We start from the raw sequence: 25,519 nt of genomic DNA, 5'->3' as shown, positions 1-25,519 counted from the left end.
GCAGCTATATAAAACCTTGTCTAAGCTGCATTTGGAGTATTGCGTGCAGTTCTGGTCACCACATTATCAGAAGGACGTGGAAGCTTTTGAGAGAGTGCAAAGAACGTTCAGCAGGGTGTTGCCTGGTCGAGGTGTTGGCTATGAGGAGAGGCTGAATAAATTAGGATTATTTTCACTGGAAAGACGGAGGCTGAGAAGACACTGCTAGGGTTCTACAAAATTATGAAAGATATAGACAGGGTAGATAGCCAGAGGCTTTTTCCAAGGGTGGAGGTGTCAATTACAAGGGGGCACAGGTTCAAGGTGAGAGGGGGAAGGTTTAAGGGAAATGTGCAGTGTAAGTTTTTCACGCAGCGAGTGGTGGGTGCCTGGAATGCTCTGTCAAGAGGATGAGATGGAAGCAGGCACATTAGCAACATTTAAGAGGCATCTGGATGGATACATGAATAGGGAGGAAGTAGAGGGATACGGTCCAAGTAAGGGCAAAAGTTGTTTTTTTTAGTTGGGGCATCATGATCGGCACACGCTTATAGGGCCGAAGGGCCTGTTCCTGTACTTTGTTCTTTGAGAACAGGTAGAGGTTAATTCCTGTTGGGCAGAGAGCAAAGTCAGTTAAGAGTTTTTCATTTGTAAGGGCAGCATGGTGGCGCAGTGGGTTAACAGCGCCGAGGTCCGAGGTTCGATCCCGGCTTTGGGTCACTGTCCATGTAGAGTTTGCACATTCTCCCCGTGTTTGCGTGGGTTTCGCCCCACAATCCAAAAATGTGCAGGATAGGTGGATTGGCCATAGTAAATTGCCCCTTAATTAGAAAAAATGAATTGGGTACTCTAAATTTATTTTTTAAAAACTAGTTTTTCATTTGTAGATCGGCAATAGAAAATAACCGGGTTCTATTGCATTATTTTCCCCTGAATATTGTTTTGACTTTGAAACATGTGATCACTTGTGGATCGATTTTCAGACTCATAGATTTTTTTATGACCCCATTGGCCTGCATCGACAATCACCGTTAGATTGCTGCTTCACTCCTACTGTGCCACGACTCAGTATTTCTGGGTATGTTTTCCCATCTCCGCTGCTCCAGAAATGAGGACCGTTTTTCTATTGAACTGCTTCCTTGTAGCACTGGATCATGGGGTGGAATTATTTTCCACAACCATTGTTTTCTCGCATTACATTGTTGTTTTCTAGCATTACATTGTTAGTTCTATTTATTCCACTTTTCCTAGCTTTTTCCATTCCACTTTGTTATTTATTCTCCTTTCCCTTGATGGAAACGCTTAGAAAATGTTTTCTCAAAATCTACTCAGGTGTGTGCAATTTTGATAATTGTCTGTCATGCAACATTGTTAACAGTTTACTAATTGACTGAAGTGCTGCTGCACAGACCCAAAGGTCAAATTCAGTCTGTTAATACATTCACACACCCTTGTTTCAACCAATTTTGTAATGAACTCCATTGGACTGGTTGACCCAACTTTAACCCAATTTATATCAGTAGTGTTCTGGGGGTTGTATCCTTCCATCATTGGGTTATTATTACCGGAATTACCTGCCTATTACCTGCCACATGAGCTCACCTTTACAATATTAGAATGTTTGTGAAAAAGTTTGTTTGATAGTTTTGTGGTGCTATCCTAAACAATACAAAGCTTTGATCTGGATATTGCAGGTGAATTCGATGCCACAAATTTGAGAGATAACAAGGCAGGTGTAAACTATCGTCATGGTGATTCCGAATTACCCACTTAATGCTTAGCTTTCATTATTTAACACCCCGCCTATCGTTTGATAAGTTAAAAGCAGATAAGTTAGGTAATATTAGGTACTGTGACTAAGCTCAGTAAACTGCTTCTAATCAATTCTAAACATCTAATGTTTTTGAACAAAATCTATTAGCCTTTCACTGTGTTGACACAGTAATTTTAAATGATTAATTTTAGCCATATTGAGATCTTTCCAAACCCGTGACAGGCTTCCTATGAAATCTATACTCTCAAGCTGCAGTGTTCGATTGAGATTGCTAAGGAACTTCATCATTATGTATTGAATTTTAGGAGGCGTGACAGGACAATAATGATCAGTAATCATGTATTCTTATTTCAGAGGGAGTTCACAACTGTCTTATGGGATTCATCATATTCTTTATTCTTTCAATTTGAATCTTTGCTCTTTCTTTCAATACTGATGTTTTGTGCTTTTAATTCTTTCTGAAGCCATTTTCCCCGAGACACTATTAAAACTCAGTTTTCAAGAGAGGGTGCCTTTTTGTTTCCTCAGATCACAGATGCCACTGCATAAGGATTGGTAAGCTTATTTTAGGGAGAATGTAACAAAGGCTAACTAGACTGATTTCCTGGAGTGAGAAGAAATTACGTAGCCGAGGCCCACATATATATTTGAGTTTAGAAGAATAGGGGTGATCATATCGAAACTTAAACCATGCTTAAGGAGCTTGATAGGGTATATGCTGGAATTGTGTTTCCCTGCTTTGGAAGTATGGAACTAAGTTTAAAGTAGGATTCAACCATTTAAAACAGATGAGAAATTTCTTCACTCCAAGGATTGGAAATCTTTGGAATTTTCTACCATAGAGAGCTGTGAATGTTCAGACACGGGGCAAATTCAATACAGAGGGCGGTAGACATTTTGAAGACTTAGGAAATAAAAGAATATGGGATTGATATGGGAAGGCAGTGTTGAGTTGAAGAACAGCTGTGAACAAACAGCTGAGCAGGGTTGAATATCCTATTACTCCTCCTATTTCTTATGTTCTTATAAGTAGATCAATTGCAATTCTTGTGAATGATGTGTGACTCAGCATAAAGTTTGGACTTGCAAATGTTATGTCAGTGCACAGATAGTTGAGTTACTGTAAATAGTGCAGCATGGAGTCTGAAATATTTGCTGAATAAGTATTACCAGGCATGACTCATCAGCCTGCACCACAATTAGCACTGATAAAATACTCTATCTGTTGCTGCAGCAATGACAGTTTCTCTATCACTAGCAATACTCCCAGTTTCAGCTGCCAGCGATTGAATTAACACTTTTCACCATTCCGTATTGTGGGTCAGAATGCAGAGCAATCATACAAAGTTACTTTTAAAAGCAAGGCACACAGAGTTAACAGCTCTGTCATTTGCAAAAATATATATAAAGGTGGAGCATCTGGGAAGAAAATCCTTGAATACTTTTCAGCAACAGAAGTTGGCACAATGCCACAGAAGTAGAGAACCTCAGGGACATAAAGAAAATTTGTGTTACACTTTAGCATTTACCATGCCAGTTACAACCAATATAGCTTCTAATTTCCTTTCACAGTGAGCAGCCAGTTTGTTACAATGTGTGGTCCCTTTAAGATGTACGCATTTGTGTGTTTGTGTATACAACCTAAAGGGACAGCTTTTTATGCACGACTTGTTTTAGCCCTACATGGTATATTCCCAAATGTTATGCAGCAGTGCACCTGCATAACTTAAGAGAACATTGCTTGCAACCCAGATTTTGGTGCAATTACTTTCAATAGTGGTCTCCAATCTTAACCCAACTCTCATACTATTTCACCACACAGAGCATGGAACGTAGAATATACAGTGCAGAAGGAGGCCATTCAGCCCATCGAGTCTGCACCAACCCACTTAAGTCCTCACATCCATCCTATCCCCGTAACCCAATAACTCCTCCTAACCTTTTTGGTCACTAAGGGCAATTAATCGTGGCCAATCCATCTAACTTGCACGTCTTTGGACTGTGGGAGGAAACCGGAGCACCCGGAGAAAACCCACGCAGACACGGGGAGAACGTTCAGACTCCACATAGACAGTGACCCAGCAGGGAATCGAACCTGGGACCCTGGCGCTGTGACGTCACAGTGCTAATCACTTGTGCTACCCTCGAAGTGCCTTGAGAAGTGTCAACTCTGAAAAAGTTGTCCACCTAACTCCATTTCCTTATCCCCAGCATGTTTTATTATTTTCCTTTTTATCAAGTACTTACCCATTTGACTTTGAAAGACTATTATGGATTTGCTTCTATCATTGTTTCTGGTAGGGCATTCCATTCTCCAATCATCCTCTGCTTGCTGAAAAATTCCTAACGTCACCTTCACTTTATCCTTAAGTTTATATATTCTAATCAAGGCCCCATTGACCAGTGAAAATAGATTTTCTTACTTCATCAAAATCAGTAATAATTTTGAATTAGTTTATTAGCTGGCTGCCTGACCCTCTTTGATCTAGTTCAAGAAGCCTTTATTGTTACCATTGCTCCACAAAACTAAAATCCCTTTCATGGTTTCATGTGGATAAATCGCTATGCATCCTCTATATTGCTTTGGCATCCTTACAGATGCAGCGGGCAGAATTTTAGATCCAGGGTTGAGACCCCAACGTCGGGTGCATTTCTGGGTCTTGACCCTATTTCATGTTGGCGCATCACATGCGAATCACATCAAATTTTAAACAAACCGACAATAAATGGCCAGGGACCATGTTGGACATCCAATCGGGGCAGTAGAGGTGGAGTTGACTGACACCATTGCGTGTCTCATAACCACTGGCCTGCACTTTCCGTGTGAGCAGCTGTTCCTCCTGTTGCTCATTCTCATATCCAAGTAGCTCAGTCCCATCTCCATGTTTGTCCTCCCTTGTCTCGAAGAGAGAAGTCATAGTTGTCATTGACCCTGCTGTTATGCCCCAATGGGCTTACTCCCTCTGTCTCCCCCTCACCCCAAATACTCCAGTACCTGTACAGTTACCTCTATTCTACCTTTGCACACCGACTGGCCACTTTGTTCCCCTTCCGGAACAACTCTCAGAGCCATTTCTCTTTAATTCACTGCTGTTAAATGGACTGGGTTCCAATCCTGGCTCCCCATTGGGTTGCCGCTCTATACTTGGATGTGGTCACAACTCTTAGTGGTCCTCGTGCATGAGAGCAAAATGTACCTCCAGTCCTTTAAGTGGCTGTTAATTGCTTCATTTCCAGGCTCAAGCGCTAAAATGCTGGGTTCGGACAGCTTATCGGCACCTAGGTTCTGATACATTTGCAATGATTAATGGGATGTGGGAGCATGTCAGAGAGATAGTACACCACACATATTTCTGATTTTTGCGCCCTGGTCTGCCTCTGATCCTGGTCCCTCTAAAAGATCAAAAATCCAGCCCAGGAAGTTCAAAACTGGAAGCAATATTCTAACTATGGCATAACATATGATTGTACAGGTTTAGCATTATGTCTTTGCTTTTATATATGCTCTATTTGTAAAACATAGGATTCTTTTTTAACAGCTTTAAGTACTTTTCCTTCCATTTTAAAGATTGGTATATCTGAACCTTTAAGTTTCTCAGCTCTTCTATTCATTCATGGTTCCAGCTATGCGCTTACAAATAAATAAGCCAAATGCTGGATAACTGTTTCAGTTGACAGGCAGCAGTTAACAATGACATTCGTAGATATGGAAGAAAATTTGTCTTCAGGTGCTGAAGGTCAATTCAATGGTACTGAACTAATTTAGCGAGGTGTTGTCAAGTTTGAAGACTATGAATTCAGACACCGAAGAATTTGATGTCTATATGCAGCAATGATGCCTCCAGACGACCTATGCCAGAATCCAAGACGTAAGATAGTGAGCTAAATTTCATTACTACTCTTAGTCACTCGAATTACATTTACATTTGCAAACTAGACATGTGGGTGTAATAGCAGAGCCTTACCAACGATCATGTTTCTTTACCCTAGTAGTGATAAGAAGGGTGAAAATTGTGGGGAAAAGACATATTTCTGTTCAGTATTTTCTTGATCCAACTTCCTAAATGATCAAGACTTATAGGGTCACATTCTTCCCTTGTGGAAGATGAGCTCCAACATGAACACTCATTCCATGCCCATAACTATCTTTTTACCAGTCATAGAACATTACATAGAACATTACAGCGCAGTACGGGCCCTTCGGCCCTCGATGTTGCGCCGACCAGAGGGCAGCACGGTGGCGCAGTGGGTTAGCCCTGTTGCCTCATGGCGCTGAGGTCCCAGGTTCGATCCCGACTCTGGGTCACTGTCCGTGTGGAGTTTGCACATTCTCCCCATGTTGCGTGGGTTTCGCCCCCACAACCCAAAGATGTGCAGGGTAGGTGGATTGGCCACGCTAAATTGCCCCTTAATTAGAAAAAATGAATTGGGTACTCTAAATTTATTTAAAAAAAAGAAAAAAGATGTTGCGCCAGCCCGTGAAACCACCTGAAGCCTATCTGACCTACACTATAGAACATAGTGATTAGGGTGAAAAGTCCGATGTGACAGGTGGTTTTATGGACTCCACATCCAATATGGTGAAGAGTAGAGGCAGGGCCACCCATACACACTGCACATGAACATCCCACTGGATGTTAATTCAAAATTGAAAGTTGGAGTTGTAGGGGAATGAACATAAGAAAATAAGAACTAGGAGCAGGAGTAGGCCATCTGGCCCTTCGAGCCTGCTCCGCCATGGATCATGGCTGATCTTTTGTGGACTCAGCTCCACTTTCCCGCCCGAGCACCATTACCCTTTATTCTTCAAAAAACTATCTATCTTTATCTTGAAAACATTTAATGCAGGACCCTCAACTGCTTCACTGGGCAGGGAATTCCATAGATTCACAACCCTTTGGGTGAAGAAGTTCCTCCTTAGTTCAGTCCTAAATCTACTTCCCCTATTTTGAGGCTATGTCCCCTAGTTCTGCTTTCACCCACCAGTGGAAACAACCTGCCCACATCTATTCTATCTATTCCCATTATAATTTTATATAATTTTAGACGTTTCTATAAGATCCCCGCACATCCTTCTGAATTCCAATCAGTACAGTCTCAGTCTACTCAACCTCTCCTCATAATCTAACCCCCTCAATTCTGGGATCTAGTGAATCTCCTCTGCACACCCTCCAGCGCCAGTACGTCCTTTCTCAGGTAAGGAAACCAAAACTGAACACAATACTCCTGGTGTGGCCTCACTAACAACGTACACAGTTGCAGCATAACCTCCCTAGTCTAAAACTCCATCCCTCTAGCAATGAAGGACAAAACTCCTTCTTAACTCCTTGGGGCAGCACAGTAGCATGGTGGTTAGCATAAATGCTTCACAGCTCCAGGGTCCCAGGTTCGATTCCCGGCTGGGTCACTGTCTGTGCGGAGTCTGCACATCCTCCCCGTGTGTGCGTGGGTTTCCTCCGGGTGCTTAGGTTTCCTCCCACAATCCAAAGATGTGCTGGTTAGGTGGATTGGCCATGCTAAATTGCCCGTAGTGTCCTAAAATGTAAGGTTAAGGGGGGGTTGTTGGGTTACGGGTATAGGGTGGATACGTGGGTTTGAGTAGGGTGATCATTGCTCGGCACAACATCGAGGGCTGAAGGGCCTGTTCTGTGCTGTACTGTTCTATGTTCTATGTTAATCACCTGTTGCACCTGCAAACCAACTTTTTGCGACTCATGCACGAGGACACTCAGGTCCCTCTGCACAGCAGCATGTTTTAATATTTTATCATTCAGATAATAATCCCTTTTGTTGTTATTCTCACCAAAATGGATAACCTCACATTTGTCATCATTGTATTCCATCTGCCAGACCCTAGCCTATTCACTTAACCTATCCAAATCCCTCTGCAGACTTCCAGTATCCTCTGCACTTTTTTGCTTTACCACTCATCTTCGCGTCATCTGCAAACTTGGACACATTGCGCTTGGTCCCCAACTCAAAATCATCTATATAAATTGTGAACAATTGTGGGCCCAACTGATCCCTGAGGGACACCACTAGCTACTGATTGCCAACCAGAGAAACACCCATTAATCCCCACTCTTTACTTTCTATTAATTAACCAATCCTCTATCCATGCTACTACTTTACCCTTAATGCCATGCATCTTTATCTTATGCAGCAACCTTTTGTGTGGCACCTTGTCAAAAGCTTTCTGGAAATCCAGATATACCACATCCATTGGCTCCCCGTTATCTACCGCTCTGGTAATGTCCTCAAACAATTCCACAAAATTAGTTAGCACGACCTGCCCTTTATGAACCCATGCTGCGTTTGTCCAATGGGACAATTTTCATCCAGATGCCTCGCAATTTCTTCATTGATGATAGATTCCAGCATCTTCCCTCCTACCGAAGTTAAGCTAACTGGTCTGTAATTACCTGTTTTCTGCCTACTTCCTTTTTTAAACAGTGGTGTCACGTTTGCTAATTTCCAATCTGCCGGGACCACCCCAGAGTCTAGTGAAATTTGGTAAATTATCACTAGTGCATTTGCAATTTCCCCAGCCATCTCTTTTAGTACTCTGGGATGCATTCCATCAGGGCCAGGAGACCTGTCTACCTTTAGCCTCATTAGCTTTCCCATCACTACCTCCTTAGTGATAAAAATTGTCTCAAGATCCTCACCTGTCATAGCCCCATATCCATCAGTCACTGGCATGTTATTTGTGTCATCCACTGTGAAGACCGACCCAAAAAACCTGTTCAGTTCCTCAGCCATTTCCTCATCTCCCATTATTAAATCTCCCTTCTCATCCTCTAAAAAACAAATTTTTACCTTAGCCATTCTTTTTCTTTTTGAAAACTCAGTCCAACTAATTCCTGATTATAAACAGTTATATTATTTCTATTTAATAAAGCATCAAAATGGCCAAATATATCAGTCTATATAAGTCACCACAACCTTGGCTGTGTTATGTACGAGAACAACATTTATTCTTTCCTTGTGTCTATAATATAATCTATCTAGCTTTCTATTTTTGGGTTGCCTTTCATAGCTGTAATAATATTTCATTAGTTCCAAAAATAATTACATTTAATGTTGACATTGGATTCAAAAGAGGGAAAAGTACCCATTTCCTTAACATGGATTTTGTCATCTCAATAAGTCATTACTAAATACCCACATTACATCCAAAGAGATACATTTTGGTCTAATTTATTAAATGAGAGCTGGGGACACAAAACCTTGGGCGGGTTTCTCCGTCTGGCTACGTTGGAATTGCGAAAAGCCATTGAACAGAAAATCACGCTTGAGCCGAACATCATGGCCGGGGCCGGGCGCACGACAGAATTCCATGCTCCAGTGCCCAGACAGCGGTGTCAATGCATTCTGCTCTGCACATGCATAAACGCTAATTGACGAGCTCGACCTGGTATTCTCCAGGGCTTCCACGATGCTCTGCCTCTGCCAAGAGGAATTACCAACGGCGAGTTTCACTTGTGGTTTTTATAAAATCATGAAACAGGAGCTGTGGCTACTGAGGGAGAGAGCGAATGTAGGACATGATATCAGAGGCAGGACTGTGGGCTGAATGTCCTGCTGCGAGCATGGCTGTCTGGGGGGGGGGGGGATGTCTGCCAAGGCCCGGAGCAGTGTAGAGGGGGTGACCAGGGGATGGGCTGTGGTGTTGGGGTGATCCCCGGGACTGGGGTGATGTCGAGGCATGAACCGCAATGCTGTGGCAGCCATCTTGCTGCGCACACTACAGACTGCCCACCGTGGCGCATAGTTGCGCAGAGTGACACCGGCTGGATTGGATGCATGGGGTGATGTAGGGGTGGTATGGTGGTCTGGGATGGCAGGGTTGTGCCACATGTGCCATAGGGACAGCGTAACTCAGCAGGAGCTCACTGGCTTGCCTGATGCTGCCCTCCGCCTCGACGACTGCCCTCCACCTCGACGACTGCCCTTTCTCCACCCCCACCAACCAGGTCCTCATTATCAGCTATCTGCCAATTGTCATGGTCACAAAATCAGAGCAGATTCATTAGGTTATTTCCGGAGTTGAGAAAATTGGCTTTTGAAGAGAGACTGAGTATACTGGGACTATACTCATTGGAATTTAGAAGAATGAGTGGAGATCTTATAGAAACATAGAAAATATGAAGGGGATAGATAAGATAGAAGCAGGGAGGTTGTTTCCACTGGTGGGTAAAACTAGAACTAGGGTGGATAGCCTCAAATAAGGGAGAACAGCTTTAGGACTGAGTTGAGGAGGAACTTCTTCACCCAAAGGGTCGTGAATCTGTGGAATTCCCTGCCCAGTGAAGCAGTTGAGGCTACCTCGTTGAATGTTTTTAAGGCAAAGGTAGAATAGTAAAGGAATTAAGGGTTATGGTGAGTAGGCGGGTAAGTGGAGCTGAGTCCACAAAATGATCAGCCTGATCTTATTGAATGGCGGAGCAGGCCCGAGGGGCCAGTTGGCCTACTCCTGCTCCTAGTTCTTACGTTCTTATCTGGGGACCTCTTGTGCTCCAAACACTCACAATATGGTCCTGTTGCACAGAGCTCTGCATCTGGAGAGTTACTTTATAATATTTACCCCATATTTTGTGAAGAAAATGCGTACTGAAAATCCCCAGTCCTCTGACACACACACCATAACTCGAGCCAAAGTGCAGCAAAACTGGCCACAAACCCAGCCAGGAACCTGTTATGAAATCGCCTCATGGCACTGAGGGCCCGGGTTTTATCCCAGCCCCGGTCACTGTCCGTGTTGAGTTTGCACATTCTCCCTGTGTCTGCGTGTGTCTCACCCCCCACAGCCCAAAGATTTTCAGGTAAAGTTGGATTGGCCATGCTAAATTGCCCCAAATTGGAAAAAATAATTGGGTACTCTAAAATTTATAATAAAAAAAGAAGTGTATAATATATGTTTTATATATTTTTCGAGTTCAAGTTACAATAACTAACTTATGTATTTGTTGTACATTCTGCTTTCCTTTGACTCTTGCATTAGTCACACAAAAAGAACAAATAGTGTAAACATGGTGGTAGGGTTTGAGGAGTTTTGAGGAACACTATATACAACTGAGAAATTTTAAAGACCAAGCAAAATAAAATATCATTGATTTCTTATGTGGACTCAGAGGTTCAGCAGCACCGAGCACACCACCACAGGCAGGAACACAGGAGGTTGAAGAGCTCAGTGAGTACCAGAGCATCTGGATTGATGGTCCTGGGCAAGCCAAATATCTAAAGGACCGGAAGATAAAAGCAAATTACTGCGAATGCTGGAATCTGAAACAAAAACAGAACATACTGGACAATCTCAGCAGATCTGACAACATCTGTGGAGAGAGAACGGAGCTAAAAGTTTGAATCTGTCCGACCTTTTGTCAAGGCTGGATCCAAAGGATTGATGTGGTCAAATGCTCAGGCAGCCAACCAGAAAGCAGCTCCATTGCAGAGTGCAGATTCCCATGCCAATTTGCTCCATGGGCAAGGCTTATATTGAAAGTAGGGGACAGGCCCACAATGCCATTGGAGGAGTTATAGTTGCACCACCATATAAGAAAAATTGAACTTTAAAAAACACTGGAGCTGAAAAAAATATGGAGTTGCGAAAATCAAACTGCAGCCTGTGAAGAAGAAAACGAAAAAAAAAAAAGGCAAGCTTTTGCCTTTAAAAGAAAAATCCGTGAGGAGGTTATAAGGGAATTTTGTGCTCTCTTTCTCTGTGACTGCAAATGGTGACACGGGCCAAAATTCCGCAAGAGCTGGAACGTGAATCTTGCCAGGAAGATCACATTTTCCAATTTCTCCGCACTACATCAGTGACATAATTAGCTTCCTGTCCAGGAATATCAGGAACCTCATTTCAATACAGTTAAAGATCAGAGGCATGATTTAACAAAAAGAGAGTCCCGTTTTGTATATGTTTAGCGGGGTTTATCCCAGAGCCTGCAGCACTGAGAATGACCCCACTCTCAAATGGGACACTGTTTCTTAGCTTCATGTCCTGCACTAACAAACTGAGCTTGTCAGTGCAGGAAGAGATCTCTCAACCTCCTGCCACAGCATCCAGACCCGCCCAACACACAACCTACCCATTAGGTGGTCGTTGAGTCCCAGTTCATAAGGATAGGGCACCCCCAGGCACTTCCCCTAGCATTGCCCTCTGGAACCCTGGCACTGCCTCATGGTACTGCCAGAGTGACGGGGGCAGTACCAAGCTGTGGTCTACTGGGGAGCTCCATTGTAGGGTTCCCATGTCCGTGAGGGGGTGGTTTCCTGGGTCTGTGGGGGGTGCACTCCTTCTGTCCGTGAGAGGGGAGTTCACCTTGTGCATGTAGGGGAGTTGTTGTTTTTTTATCAGATAAGTGCAGCCTCAGGGGGCGTCCCCCGCTGAGGCCCGAAAAAAGTAACAAACCCCCCTTCAATAGCGGCAGTTTTCCGGTGCTAAAAGCGCTGGGAGCGACGCTGCTAAACCTGCCCAAAATGGGACTCTATTTTCTTTCCGATAAATCCTGCCCTTAGTGGTATTGCTACTTGACCAGTAATCCAGAGATTCAGGGTCATGCTCTGGGGACCCAGTTCAAATCTCACCATGGTGAAATTTGAATTAAACAATGACTACCAATCATTGTAGGCAGCACGGTGGCACAGTAGTTAGCACTGCTGCCACACAGCATCAGGGACCCGGGTTCAAATCCAGCCTTGGGTGACTGTGTGCACTTTCTCCCCATGTCTGCTCAGGTTTCCTCCCACTGTCCAAAGATGTGCAGGTTAGGTGGCTATGCATGCTAAATAATTGTCCAAAAATGTGCAGATTAGGTAGGGTTATGGGGCTACGTGGATAGGGTAGGGGTGTGGGCCTAGGTAGGGTGATCTTCCAGAGGGTCAGTACAGATTTGATTGGCTGAATGGCCGCCTTCTGCACTGTAGGAATTCTATGATTATCAATTGTCATAAAAACCCATCTGTTTCACGAAGGAAGAAAAATTGCCCGACTTACCTCGTTTGACTCCATATCCACAGCAATGTGGATGATTCTGAAGTGGCACTCTGTTCAAGGGCCATTAGGGGAACAAATGTTGGCCCAGCAGTGAAGCCCACACAACCAATTTTTTTAAAAGCATGTAGCGTATGTGGACATTAGGCAACAGAATGCAGAAGGCCAAGCTCAGAACATGCATCTAGAAATGGAGACAAGCAGAGGGAAAAGTGCAACACAGGCAACCACACTTAAAGGTTTGACAACACACAGCAGAAGTCTAAGATTAACCTTGTTGCAAGGAAGGAAAACATGAAGAGAATCTGAATAAGAGCCATGTTCAGTTGCCAGTTGAACAAGCAATTATCAATGTAGATTGACATGTCGATACTATTGTGCAAATTGTGACATTCACCATGATTGGTATTGTAGGTCCGTGGAAGAATGAAAAGGTTAGAATTGATAAGGGAGCACGTGCCAAGATCTATGGCTCCACCCACAATGTTCTAGGCTGACAATATAGAACAGTATAGAACAGTACAGCACAGAACAGGCCCTTCGGCCCTCGATGTTGTGCCGAGCAATGATCACCCTACTCAACCCCACGTAACCCGTATACCCGTAACCCAACAATCCCCCCATTAACCTTACACTACGGGCAATTTAGCATGGCCAATCCACCTAACCCGCACATCTTTGGACTGTGGGAGGAAACCGGAGCACCCGGAGGAAACCCACGCACACACGGGGAGGACGTGCAGACTCCACACAGACAGTGACCCAGCCGGGAATCGAACCTGGGACCCTGGAGCTGTGAAGCATTGATGCTAACCACCATGCTACCGTGTCTACCATGGCTTGCTAGTTAAGTGCATTGGAACAATAATCTAGCAATGCAGGTATGGGAAATTTGAATGGGTACCACAATTGTTTTGCATTCTGGACACAGCAGGTCCAGATATAGCAGGACTTGCAGTAAACCAAGCTTTGTAGACCGTCACAATACATGAAGCCAGCACTGCACTGAAAAGTACAGAAGGTTACAACATGGAGCACATAGAATTGGTTCAAAATCTCAAATTGCTCTATCTGGACGTGTTTCAAACAGTTGAAGATACCATGGAGATGGTTAAGATTAGATTGCAAAAAAATTGGTTGCAGCTTACAGAACTAGAAGCTGCCAACATGAATGTTCACTTGCTAATTGGAAAGTCAAACACTGATTACAGCCAAATACGATGCGGTTCGTGAGAACAGAAGCTTGGCAAACCAATGAGTTGATCTGCAAATGAATTTAAATAGTACAGTAACAGTAAATGAGCAAATATTTGTTGTTATGCCCAAATGGGAGGGAAAGATGGAGTTGCCGCTTGTTAATTTAGCGGTGATCAAAACAGAAAAACATAACTTGGAACAGCATTCCAAAACATGAGCATAACAGGCAGGTAAAAGTACTCTGTCCAATCGTCATTTTCCTATGTGTTTGGTGATCAGAGATGTACTTGTTTCCAAACAAGTGGAAAAGATCTCATATGACAGGCAAGCAGGATGAGAATTGGCTCGATTGTGAATAGAGCAGGAGGTCAGAGTTCTCACTCATTCATCGGGGGCTTTGCATCTTTTAGAGTTTGCTAGGATGCGTGGCCAAGGCACCAAATGATGCAATTCTCACACTGAACCAAGGTTAACCCAGAAAGGTATACAATGTTACCGCATCTGGGTTATCTATGTTGCTCATGGACAAGATCAATGGCAAAGACAGGGATGTACAGATTAATATCATGTTGCCTAAAGTTTTGAAGTGCCAGTGAATAAGGAGAATAATGAAGATGATCACAGATCGGAACATAGATTTCAACATCCGGTTGAAGAAGTAGACCTCCACATTGAGATTCTTAGTTTTGTGTAATTGTAAACAACATTATATCTATTCCATTATAATCCATCTGAACAACAACCTCACTGTATATTGGATTTATGTTTTCTGATAGATGGAGCATGGTTTATCTTTGTAAAACAAGGGGGGGGGGGGGGGGAATCGCTTTAAGAGATTGGAAGTGAAGATTTACTGAAGGAAGTGATGTCACATGCCATATGAACCAAGCCTTGTAGATCTAGACTGAATGATGAAGTATATAAGAATGCTCCTGTAATTGTAGTGTGTACATATGTTCCAGTTCAAGTTACAGTAATTAACCTATTCATAATATATTATCTCTATTCCTTTTTGTTAATAAATCTTTTTATTGGTATTTTCAAGAATTATAAACCTCCCGCGTTGTCTCTTTATGCCTCTCCAGCCCTTTCTCCTCTTCCACCCTGGGTTTATTATCTGTGTTCCTGTGACTCCTAAATCAGTCACACAAAAAAGGAACAAATAATATAACAGAACTTACCATAAAATCAAAGATGCTAATTTCCTTTATTGAGGGGATGAGATTGGGTTATACCGAACAGTGCCATTGGTGTAGTGGGAACGTGGCTATGGCTGCAACTGCCTAAATGTGGAGTGCTTTCTTAATGGAAATGTCCAATCAGAGTTCACTTACTCACCAATCAGCACCATTTTCTCCTATAGTCTAAATTTTTGTGATATTTCAAAAGTTTGACAATCTTACATTTGTCTTGTTGAGTGCAAGATGAAAAGCTTTGGTAACATGTCTCTCTTTTCAGCAATATTCAGATTGGGAGTTATTATCTTGTTTGCGTCTCACCAGTCTACTTGAAGAAGAACTTTTTTTGATAATCAAGTGAGGCCCACCTGGGACTCCAGGGTAGAAATGAAGCCTGGATTCTGAAGATGACCAAAAGTTACAAAGGGTTCTGCAGAGTGTGCAGTTGAATGGGCCCATTCCATCACCATAACTGGAATTGACATCTTTCCATCTCTGAGATATGATAGGAATGCAGCCTCAGAACTTTGGTGAGCTCAGATGAGATCATCTGCTGTACTTCTTTTGATAGCTGACTAAACCAATTCTAGAAAGGCAAAGCATGCCACAAGTTGCCTCTTGCCAAGGTGTGGGATGGTCTCTGCTGATTTCTTCTTTGCAGGGCTGACATCGGCTTGGGAGCTTCTGAAGTAACATGGCCTTCTGGTGGTGAAGCTTTGCACACAGCAAGTGTCACCAATAATCAATCATTAATTCATTTTTAAAAATTCATTTACGAGATGTGGGCTTCACTGGTAGACCAACATTTGTTGCCCATCCCTAATTGCCCTTCAGAGATGGTGGTGAATTGCCTTCTTGAACTGCTGCCGTCCCGGAGATGTAGGTACACCCACAATGCTGTTAGGAAGGGAGTTCCAGGATTTTGACCCAGCGACAGTGAAGGAACGGTGATATATTTCCAGGATGATGAGTGAGTTGGAGGAGAACTTCCAAGTGGTGGTGTTCCAGGTATCTGCTGCTCTTGTCCTTCTAGATGGTAGTGGTCATGGGTTTGGAAGATGTTGCCTGAGCAGCCTTGCTGAGTTCCTTCAGTACATCTTGTAGATGGTCCACACAGCTGCTACAGTGCGTTGGTGGTGGAAGGAGTGAATATTGTGGAGGGGATGCAAATCAAGTGGACTTCTTTGTCCTGGATGGTGCTGAGCTTCGAGTGTTGTTGGAGCTGCACTCACCCAGGCAAGTGTGGGGTATTCCATCACATTCCTGACTTGTACCTTGTAATGCTGGACAGGCATTTGGGGATCAGGAGCCTTGATTCACAGGATTCCGAGCCTCTGATCTGCTCTTGCAACCACTGTATTTATATGGCTGGTCTAGTTCAGGTTGTGGTCAATGGTAACCCCAATGATGTTGGTAGTGGGGGATTCAGTGATTGTAATAGTCCCCTTCATGATGACAGTGTGAAGCTGCCTGCATGTTAGATCCACCTCTAGGGCATCCTGGAGTTCCTGGATTTGATGACAGGAAACCACTTCTATTGTCAATGTCTTCTTATGATCTGCCTGGTCCATAGTGGGTAGGATGGCTCTTGAAAGTGCATCAGCCAAGTGCAGCTCGTTGCACCTTTGTAGACAATGCTGAGGTTAGAGCACTGTAGCTTCAGCATCATGCACTGCAGCCAGTTATGAGTGGCTGATAATCAGTTTCAACATTGCAGTATGACTATATATGAAGTCATGGAATTTCTGAAAGGCAAAGACTGGAGTGAAGAGTTCCTATTCGATCAGTGTATAACGAGTCTCAGTGTCATTGAGATACCTTGATGCTGTGTGATACTCCTGCCAACACCATTCAACATAGTTACAGCTTTAGCTGTATGGTTCTGATTCTGTCGAGAACGGGACAAAGACATGTATCCTGTTCTTGCATAGTATGACCCCAGACCAGGATGGCAACGACCCCTGACCAGGATGGCAATGACCCCAGACCAGGATGGCATCAACAATGATTTTGCAAGGTTGGCCTGCAAAGAGTTGCTCCATGCACCATTGGAAGACCTCACTGCCAATGGAGATCCTAAAGGGCATGTGGAGAAAACCTTATCTGCCTCCCAGAGACATGAATTTGACAAGTTTCAAGGATTCGTCATCAGTGGAATTTTCCAGAACCCGTATTTTGCATCCAAGTTGCTCAAAATCTTAACATTGGCCATGTCAGACATCATCGGTTCAACTATCTTCATAGGGTGATGAGGCCCGAACAGTTCCTTGTTTAAGAGAACTGGGTTGATGCAAATCCTGACCCATTGCTGAAACCCATACTGTGGCAACCAAGGACTTATAACAACAACAGTTTATTCAGTACTCTGAGCAGCTCTTGCATGCTTCGACTCTGCCCTTGCTCCAAGGAGAATGCTTGCATTTCCATCATGTGACCTTTTAAGTAGCTGCAGCATCACGTCATCACATGACCATTTGGTCTACAGTTACCATTGTTACTGGCAGTTTGTATTTCTTCATGTATATTGATCTAGTACTTGTTGGTACAGTACCATTCAGTCTGCTTCACAACTGCCTTGTCTCATGCCGCAGTATATTCTGAATTTCAAAATTTTTACCTTTTAAAATTGTCTACAAAAGGTGGTGGCCCAAGGTTCATCTGATTGACCTCTTTATGGATTTAAACAACTCCCCGCTCAAAAGGGAATAAAAAAACATTACCAACTGATGTTGAATCAATGACCTTTCCTGAAATTAATCTAAAAGGGTGTTGTCAAATGAAATGGGTCACTCAAAGACAGAGGCCCTGGCTTTCTCAACCCCCAAGATGTTAAACTTGCAACTCATGATGTTTACTCAACATGACCATTATTTGGAAAAGGACTTTGAACTGGTAAGTGATCACATGATGAGACAACCATGTTTTCAGTCTGCTTTCAAATCTGTAAGAAATTGCTCACAGAGAGTTTCCCCAAAACCCATCATGTCAGATGTAAACGATCAAGCAGCCATGGTAATCAACAGTAATACCTCGTAATCAGGGAATTCCAAGAGAAGAACTCCCCCAACTCGTTTCAACTTCAAGATACCCAAGGCCCAATCTCCTAGACGTTTGACGAAAAGAAATGTCATAGTCTGCTGATAATCATTTGCTTTATAAGACCTTCACTTCAACTTAAGCATTGATTTCATCTAAGAAATTACAAGTCTGCCACGAATGAAACATTAATTGGTCCACATGACTCACATCTGGTGTTGAAACAACTATTATTGGCATAGAATTTGGCATTTTTACTTCATTAGTGAATTGGTTTCTGAGCATGCTTCATTGGCTTTCAAGTAGTCTGTGAAACTAACTACAATGTTTATAAACATCTGGCTATGATTGACAACTTCTGGACCATATCACAGACAAGGAACAAAGAAACTTTCAGCACAGGAACACGCCCTTTGGCCCTCCAAGACTGCATTGACCATGCTGCCCATCTGAACTAAAATTCCTCACCATGCCAGGGACCAAATCCCTCTATTCTGATCCTATTTATGTATTTGCCAAGACACCTCTTAAAAGGCACTATCGTATGCTTCTACCACCTCCCCAGGCAGCTAGTTCCAGGCTCCATCACCCTCTGCGTAAAAAAACTTGTCATGTAAAAAATTTGTCTTGTACATCTCCTTTAAACCTTGCCCTCGTACCTTAAACCTATGCCCTCTAGTAATTCCACCCTGGGAAAAGCTTCTGACTATTCACTCTGTCCATGCCCCTGATAATCTTGTAGACTTCCATCAGGTCGCCCTCAACCTCCGTCATTCCAGTGAGAACAAACCAAGCTTCTCCAAAGTTTTCTCTCAGCTAATGACCTCCATAGCAGGCAACATCCTGGTAAATCTTTTCTGTACCCTCTCCAAAACCTCCACATCCTTCTGGTTTATTATTAGTGTGGCAACTAGAATTGAACACTATATTCCAAGTGCGGCCTAGCTAAGGTCTATAAAGCTGCAACATGACTTGCCAATCTTTAAGCATATGATGAAGACAAGCATACAGTATGCCTTCTTGACTACCTTCTCCACCTGCATTGCCACTTGCAGTGACCTGTGTACCTGTACACCCAGATCCCTCTGCCTATCAATACTCTTAAGGGTTCAGTACGGACTCGTCCCTAGTTGGACTATCTACATACAGTTTCAAGAAGCCCTCCTGAATGCTCCTTACAAACTCTGCCCCACCCACGCCCCTTGCACTATGTGAGTCCCAGTCAATATAGGGAAAGTTAAAATCACCCACACAACAACCCTGTTGCTTTTACACATTGCCAAAATCTGCCTACATATCTGTTGTCTATCTCCCGCTGGCTTTTGGGAGGCTATAGTAAACCCCCAACACTGTGGCTACACCCTTCCTATTCCTGAGTTCTACCCATATTGCCTCGCAGTATAAGCCGTCTGAGGTGTCCTCCTCCAGTGCAGCTCTAATATTCTCCTTAACCAGTAGTGCAACTCTCCCAACCCTTTTACACCCCCCTCTATCCGGCTGAAACATCTGTATCCTGGAACATTAAGCTGCCAATCCTGTCCTTCCCTTAACCATGTTGCTGAAATGGCAACAACATCATAGTTCCAAGTAATAATCCAAGCTCTAAATTCTTTCTGCAGAGAAAAAGAGGAAGTGAGAGCATTTATACCACTAACTGGTTAATTTCACAGCTACTTCTTGAATTAAACAATGCAGTCAGCGGGGTGTGTGTGGGAGCTGTCATTCACAGCCTAATTAGACATTTCACAGAAATATGAATGAAAGGCTTTCAGATCAAAGATCAGAGGGGGTTTAAACGCAGAATTAGGCCATTTGGCCCATTGAGTCTGCGTCACCATTCAATCATGGCTGATATGTTTCTCATCCCCAAGCATTTATGAAGCATTTCCAGGCAGGGGTCGCTCTTCGGGGGGGGGAGGGGGTTCCAGGCACGGGCCTCTCTGATGAAGGGCTTCTAAGTAGGAATCTCTCTTCCGGGGGGCTTCCAGGTAGGGGTCTCTGTAATTGGGGGCTCTCTTGTGGGGGTCTCTTATGGATTTTGTCTGACTGCGGCCTCTGTAATTAGACCATAAGATATAGGAGGAGAATTAGACCATTGTGGGGGTCTCTTTCTCATGGGGGGGGGGGGGGGGGGGGGGGGGGGGAGGGAGGGGGGGCATCTTTAATTGGGGGTCTCTGATAGTGGCCTTTTACATCTGGGGTATCTGGTTGAATTGGGTAAAATGTTACACTCTTGGCCCACCATGAAGACAAACACATCAGGAAATGTATGTAAATAGCTGCACCAATACTCGTCCACATTAACCTCAGCTCAGAGGATCGGAGAATCATGTGGGCTTATTAATAGGATGCAAATAGGTGTAAATGATCCATTTCAATCCTCCCGCTGGTTCTGGGCCCAGACCTTGTGGCCACCGCCAGTGGGGTCCGGCGCCAATTCTGTTTTTTGCCCAACGCTGGATTTTCCACCGCATTGGGAACTCCGCTCCCAATGGCAGGCCGTGTAGTTCCATTGTCACTTCAGAGTGTTCTTCTGGTTCAACCTTTTCAGGCAATGTGGATTTCCAGAAAACCGGCAAGTGTAAGTCACCAGATAATTCACCCATACTTTTGGATGAGGATGAATGTGCACTGTTCAAATTTTTTAAAGTGAAATGACAAACTTTCTTTTTGCCTAGCCTGGACCCCTTGCCTTGTCTTCAAATTTCTGCGTTTTGTCCATCAGATTGAAAGTGCCGATTTATATTGCTAATGAACTTTGCTAAAGATCTTAATTTTAGGCAGTTTATAAAGTGTCTGAAAGAACAGGCGTTTGCACAATCAATCCCATGTTTAACCAGGTTCAAGCTCTGCAAAAATTGAATTAGTCTTTTAAGTATGAAGCTGTGATTCTGATCGAGGATTTCAAACAGCACTCTCTCTGACCCCACCTGTCCATTCACCATCCATAAACTCACAAACTCTCTTTTTCCCTGTGGACCCCGCAACCCCAACACAAACTCTTCCTCCATTCAACCCTGCCCTCACAGACTCTCCCTCCCGTCACACGCCCTCCCGCCCCCCCCCATACTCTCACACTCTTAAACCCCACCCCTCACATTCTCACTCACCTCACTCCACTGGTAGCCCGCCTCACCCATGCTGTATCTTTGTTGTGGCTTCCGCGCCCCTCCCTGGCCTCGGGGTGCAGTTGCGCGCCTGTTGCTGGCCTGGGGAAGGTTCAGCTCCGCGCCGCCGTTGGCGCAAACCTGTTCCTGTCCTGCTCGGCTTTTCCACTCGTGGCTTTTCAGGGCATCATCATGCACCTGTACCTGGCCTGGGGGTGTTCCACTCTGCCAGTGCAAACCTCTGAGCTTCTCTCACGTGACCAGCCACCATGCTTCTCCCTCACCTCTTCGTCTCGTATATATCTGCTGCCAATGATCATTATTTTTCCAGCTCTTTGCAACTCATCCAATCAGAATGTGATTTTGCACCACATTTTCTGCTGTTGGGCTTATTTGTTTGAGCCTATCAGCAGCGAATGTAGAGTGCTCCGCCTCCATTTGGATATCCTGCTGTCAACTCTGGCCATGGCAAACTGTTGCTTTCCGGGACCGGTGCGGGACCCCCGCATGGGCTGGGCCCTGTGCCTAGGCACGATGTATTTCATTGTAAATCCGCTTTTGGTTCATTGTTGTAAAAACCCATCTGGTTTACTAATGTCCTTGAGGGAAGGAAATCTGCCATCCTTGCCTGGTCTGGCCCACATGTGACTCTAGATCCAAAGTAATGTGGTTGCCTAATTGCCCTCTGAAATGGACCAGCAAGCCACTCAGTTCAAGGGCAATTATGGATGGGCAACAAATGCTGGCCTTGCTAGCAAAACCCATATCCCATGCAAGAATAAAATATAAATCATGTCAAGTTGATGCCAGTGGCCAGTTCTTGGATGGTGCAATGACACTTTGTGCTGATATCTGACCTGGAAGAATGTATTAGTAATGTAAAGTTCATGCTGTGCATAAGTTTCTAAGCCATTGCCAATTTTTGTTCATCCTGTCAATGCCATTATGACACTCGCATGTTTGCCATAATATTCTGCCTAATCCAACTATTGCCTTAAAGCTCTGCATGAAATAACTTTTCTCCATGTGCCTGATGCTCCAGAATGTCATCTAGCGTGTCATAAAAGTAATCTTTGTCTTCAGCACTGGCTTGCAAGATTTGTGTATAAGTGAGATGATGGTAATGAAACTGCCATCTGATGGTAGATGAAGGGATATGAAGTGTTCAAAGGTCGCAACAGCTATCTCAATTATTTATGGCAATCTATGCTGACAGCAAAGCCCACTCCTTGGTTTAGCTTATTGGGCTAAATCGCTGGCTTTTAAAGCAGACCAAGGCAGGCCAGCAGCATGGTTCCATTCCCGTACCAGCCTCCCTGAACAGGCGCCGGAATGTGGCGATTAGGGGCTTTTCACAGTAACTTCATTGAAGCCTACTCGTGACAATAAGCAATTTTCATTCCATTCATTCATTCATTGTTCCCAGTAAGCATCTGCACATTTGCCATGCCTTTCGGTATAATTGGCCTCCCATATTGCTCGTGTGTTGGCTAATCTAGTCTCTTGTAATGTGGCAATGTTGATGATGAACTTGTGTAGATTTTGTTTGATAATGTCATTTTATGGACATTTCTGTTGACCGCAAGTCCTGCTGCGTGTCAGGACATGGTCCTGACATTTACATTTCAAAGCTGAAGAATGTTCACCTTCTGTTTCATGGATATCCATTTACCAATTGCTTGTCAGGCTAAAATCCTTAATTCTCACGCAAACATAGAGGAAGGCAGGTGTTGGCTATTCAGCACCTTATTGGTTGGGGGTTGCCCAGTTTGTGGTGAGTGGTGGCTGACCAATCGAATACACTTATTTTTACAATAATAATCTTTATTGTCACAAGTAGGCTTACATTAATACTGCACTGAAGTTACTGTGAAAATCCCCCAGTCGCCACATTCCGGCGCCTGTTTGGGTACACAGAGGGAGAATTCAGAAATATGAAACAAACAGTAAGTGAAATGAAATGAAAATGAAAATCGCTTATTGTCACGAGTAGGCTTCAATGAAGTTACTGTGAAAAGCCCCTAGTCGCCACATTCAGGCGCCTGTCCGGGAAGGCTGGTACGGGAATCGAACCGTGCTGCTGGCCTGCTTTAAAAGCCAGCGATTTAGCCCAGTGAGCTAAACCAGCCCCTGCAGTTCGCTTTCAAACATAGTTAAGTAGTTGCCATACTTTGATGTAGACTTTACTTCATACATCATTCGTAAAGGTTCAGATATATTAGCCTTGAGCTATGTTTTCCATATTTTTATTTTTGCTGATCAAAGAATTAGATGCCAAGAATTGGATAATTGTCATAAATTTACTAACATTAGTTAAAACACAAGCCAACAAAGCACTTTCAATGTTACACCAGTTGGAAGCATTATGTAATTCATCAAAGTTACTTACGAAATGCTATTTTTATTCTTGGAAACATGTCTCACAATGTTGTCTAATAAATGAGCTTGAAAACAACCACAGAATTTCCGAACCAGTGGCACGGTGCTACAGGTTGCCACTGATGGTAGGAAAAATGGGCAGCATGGTAGCACATTGGTTAGCACTGTTGCTTCGCAGCACCAGGGTCCCAGGTTCAATTCCTGGCTTGGGTCACTATCTGTGCGAGTCTGCACGTTCTACCTGTGTCTGCATGGGTTTCCTCCGGGTGCTCTGGTTTCCTCCCACATGTCCTGAAAGATGTGCTGTTAGGTGAATTGGACATTCTGAATTCTCCCTCTGTGTACCCAAACAGGCGCCAGAATGTGGCGACTGGGGGATTTTCACAGTAACTTCATTGCAGTGTTAATGTAAGCCTACTTGTGACAATAAAGATTATTATTGTAAAAATAAGTGTATTCGATTGGTCAGCCACCACTCACCACAAACTGGGAAACCCCCAACCAATAAGGTGCTGAACAGCCAACATCTGCCTTCCTCTCTGTTTGCGCGGGAGTTAGGGATTTTAGCCTGACAAGCAATTGGTAAATGGATATCCATGAAACAAAAGGTGAACATTCTTCAGCTTTGAAATGTAAATAACTATTTTGCTGGTCTTTTACTACGTTAATTTCAATCAAGCTAATTGGTTTAGATTTATTTGGATTGCCACAGCTTTTCCAAACACCAAAAGAAACATGACTTTGGATTCGGAAAACAAACCCTTTTTTTTAATAAATACCAGGGCTACAAATCCGTATTGTGGGTTTGTGGGTTAATAAGTTACATTATTTACGCTTTATAGAATAAAACATTTGAACAAGCTGAGTATGTGGTGCTATGCATCACTGTTTCAACACCGGAGGGAGCACCGGACATGCAAACATACAGCTAATAAACACATGGAATAGGACACGACCAATGGGCAGTCAAGACACCCAGAGGTGACACTACCACAAGGGGGCAACCCATATATAAGGACAGGGCACACATGCTCTGTCTCTTTCCACAGGCGACACTCAAAGAGAAGGACGGGCAGATCAGAAGCATCACACCCACCATGTGGCTTAGAGCAGGCTGGTTAGTTAGACTGAGTTACTATAGCAAGATTAGCAGGAGAGTCAAACTCATAGAGAACTGTGCTAATGGTTCAATAAATCACATTGAACTTACTTCAATGTCTGGAGTATCTTTTGGTCCAAGCTGCATCGAGTTGCAGCCTGTGTTATCCCAGAGTCCATAACTCATCAGAGTACACTGTTAAATTACATCAATTATTGTGCTCCTTTGTTCCCTGATATTGATCAGAAAGAGATCTCACTAATCTTCTTTCCTGTTTCAGAATTGAGGTATTTGCTTAAACTACCTGAGAGTTTTTGGGAAGCTAGGTTTGAAATTAAAATGCAGAACCTCACAATAATAATCTTTGAATTGTTACCTGAGCCACATGCAAATTGGCGTAAATGCAAATGAAAAGGTTGAAGCGGGTGCTGAAAGACAGGTGTGGAGGTTAGGGCTTTTAATATACGGACTACACGCATCAGGACTGCAAAGTGAGAAAGGAGTAAATATCACTGAACATGTGTAGGCTTTGCCAGTGTGCTTGCAAATCAAGTAACTAAAGCATAGGTGGGGATTTAAACTAATAAAGGGAGGGGTGGGAGGATCCAAGAACAATTATGTTCAAAAGCTGGAGGAGAAATGTCAAGCCTGCATAGCAGAGTAAAAATTTGGGTAAATCTATTCTGAGTGAATTAGGAAGGGATAAAGAGCTTAACAAAGGTAATAGCGTACGTGTGACATTTAAGAAAAAATAGAAAAGAGCTAAAGTAA

This window comes from Scyliorhinus canicula, chromosome 8, assembly GCF_902713615.1.
Source record: "Scyliorhinus canicula chromosome 8, sScyCan1.1, whole genome shotgun sequence".
Classification (NCBI taxonomy): Eukaryota; Metazoa; Chordata; class Chondrichthyes; order Carcharhiniformes; family Scyliorhinidae; genus Scyliorhinus; species Scyliorhinus canicula.
Note: the sequence above shows the minus strand (reverse complement) of the source record.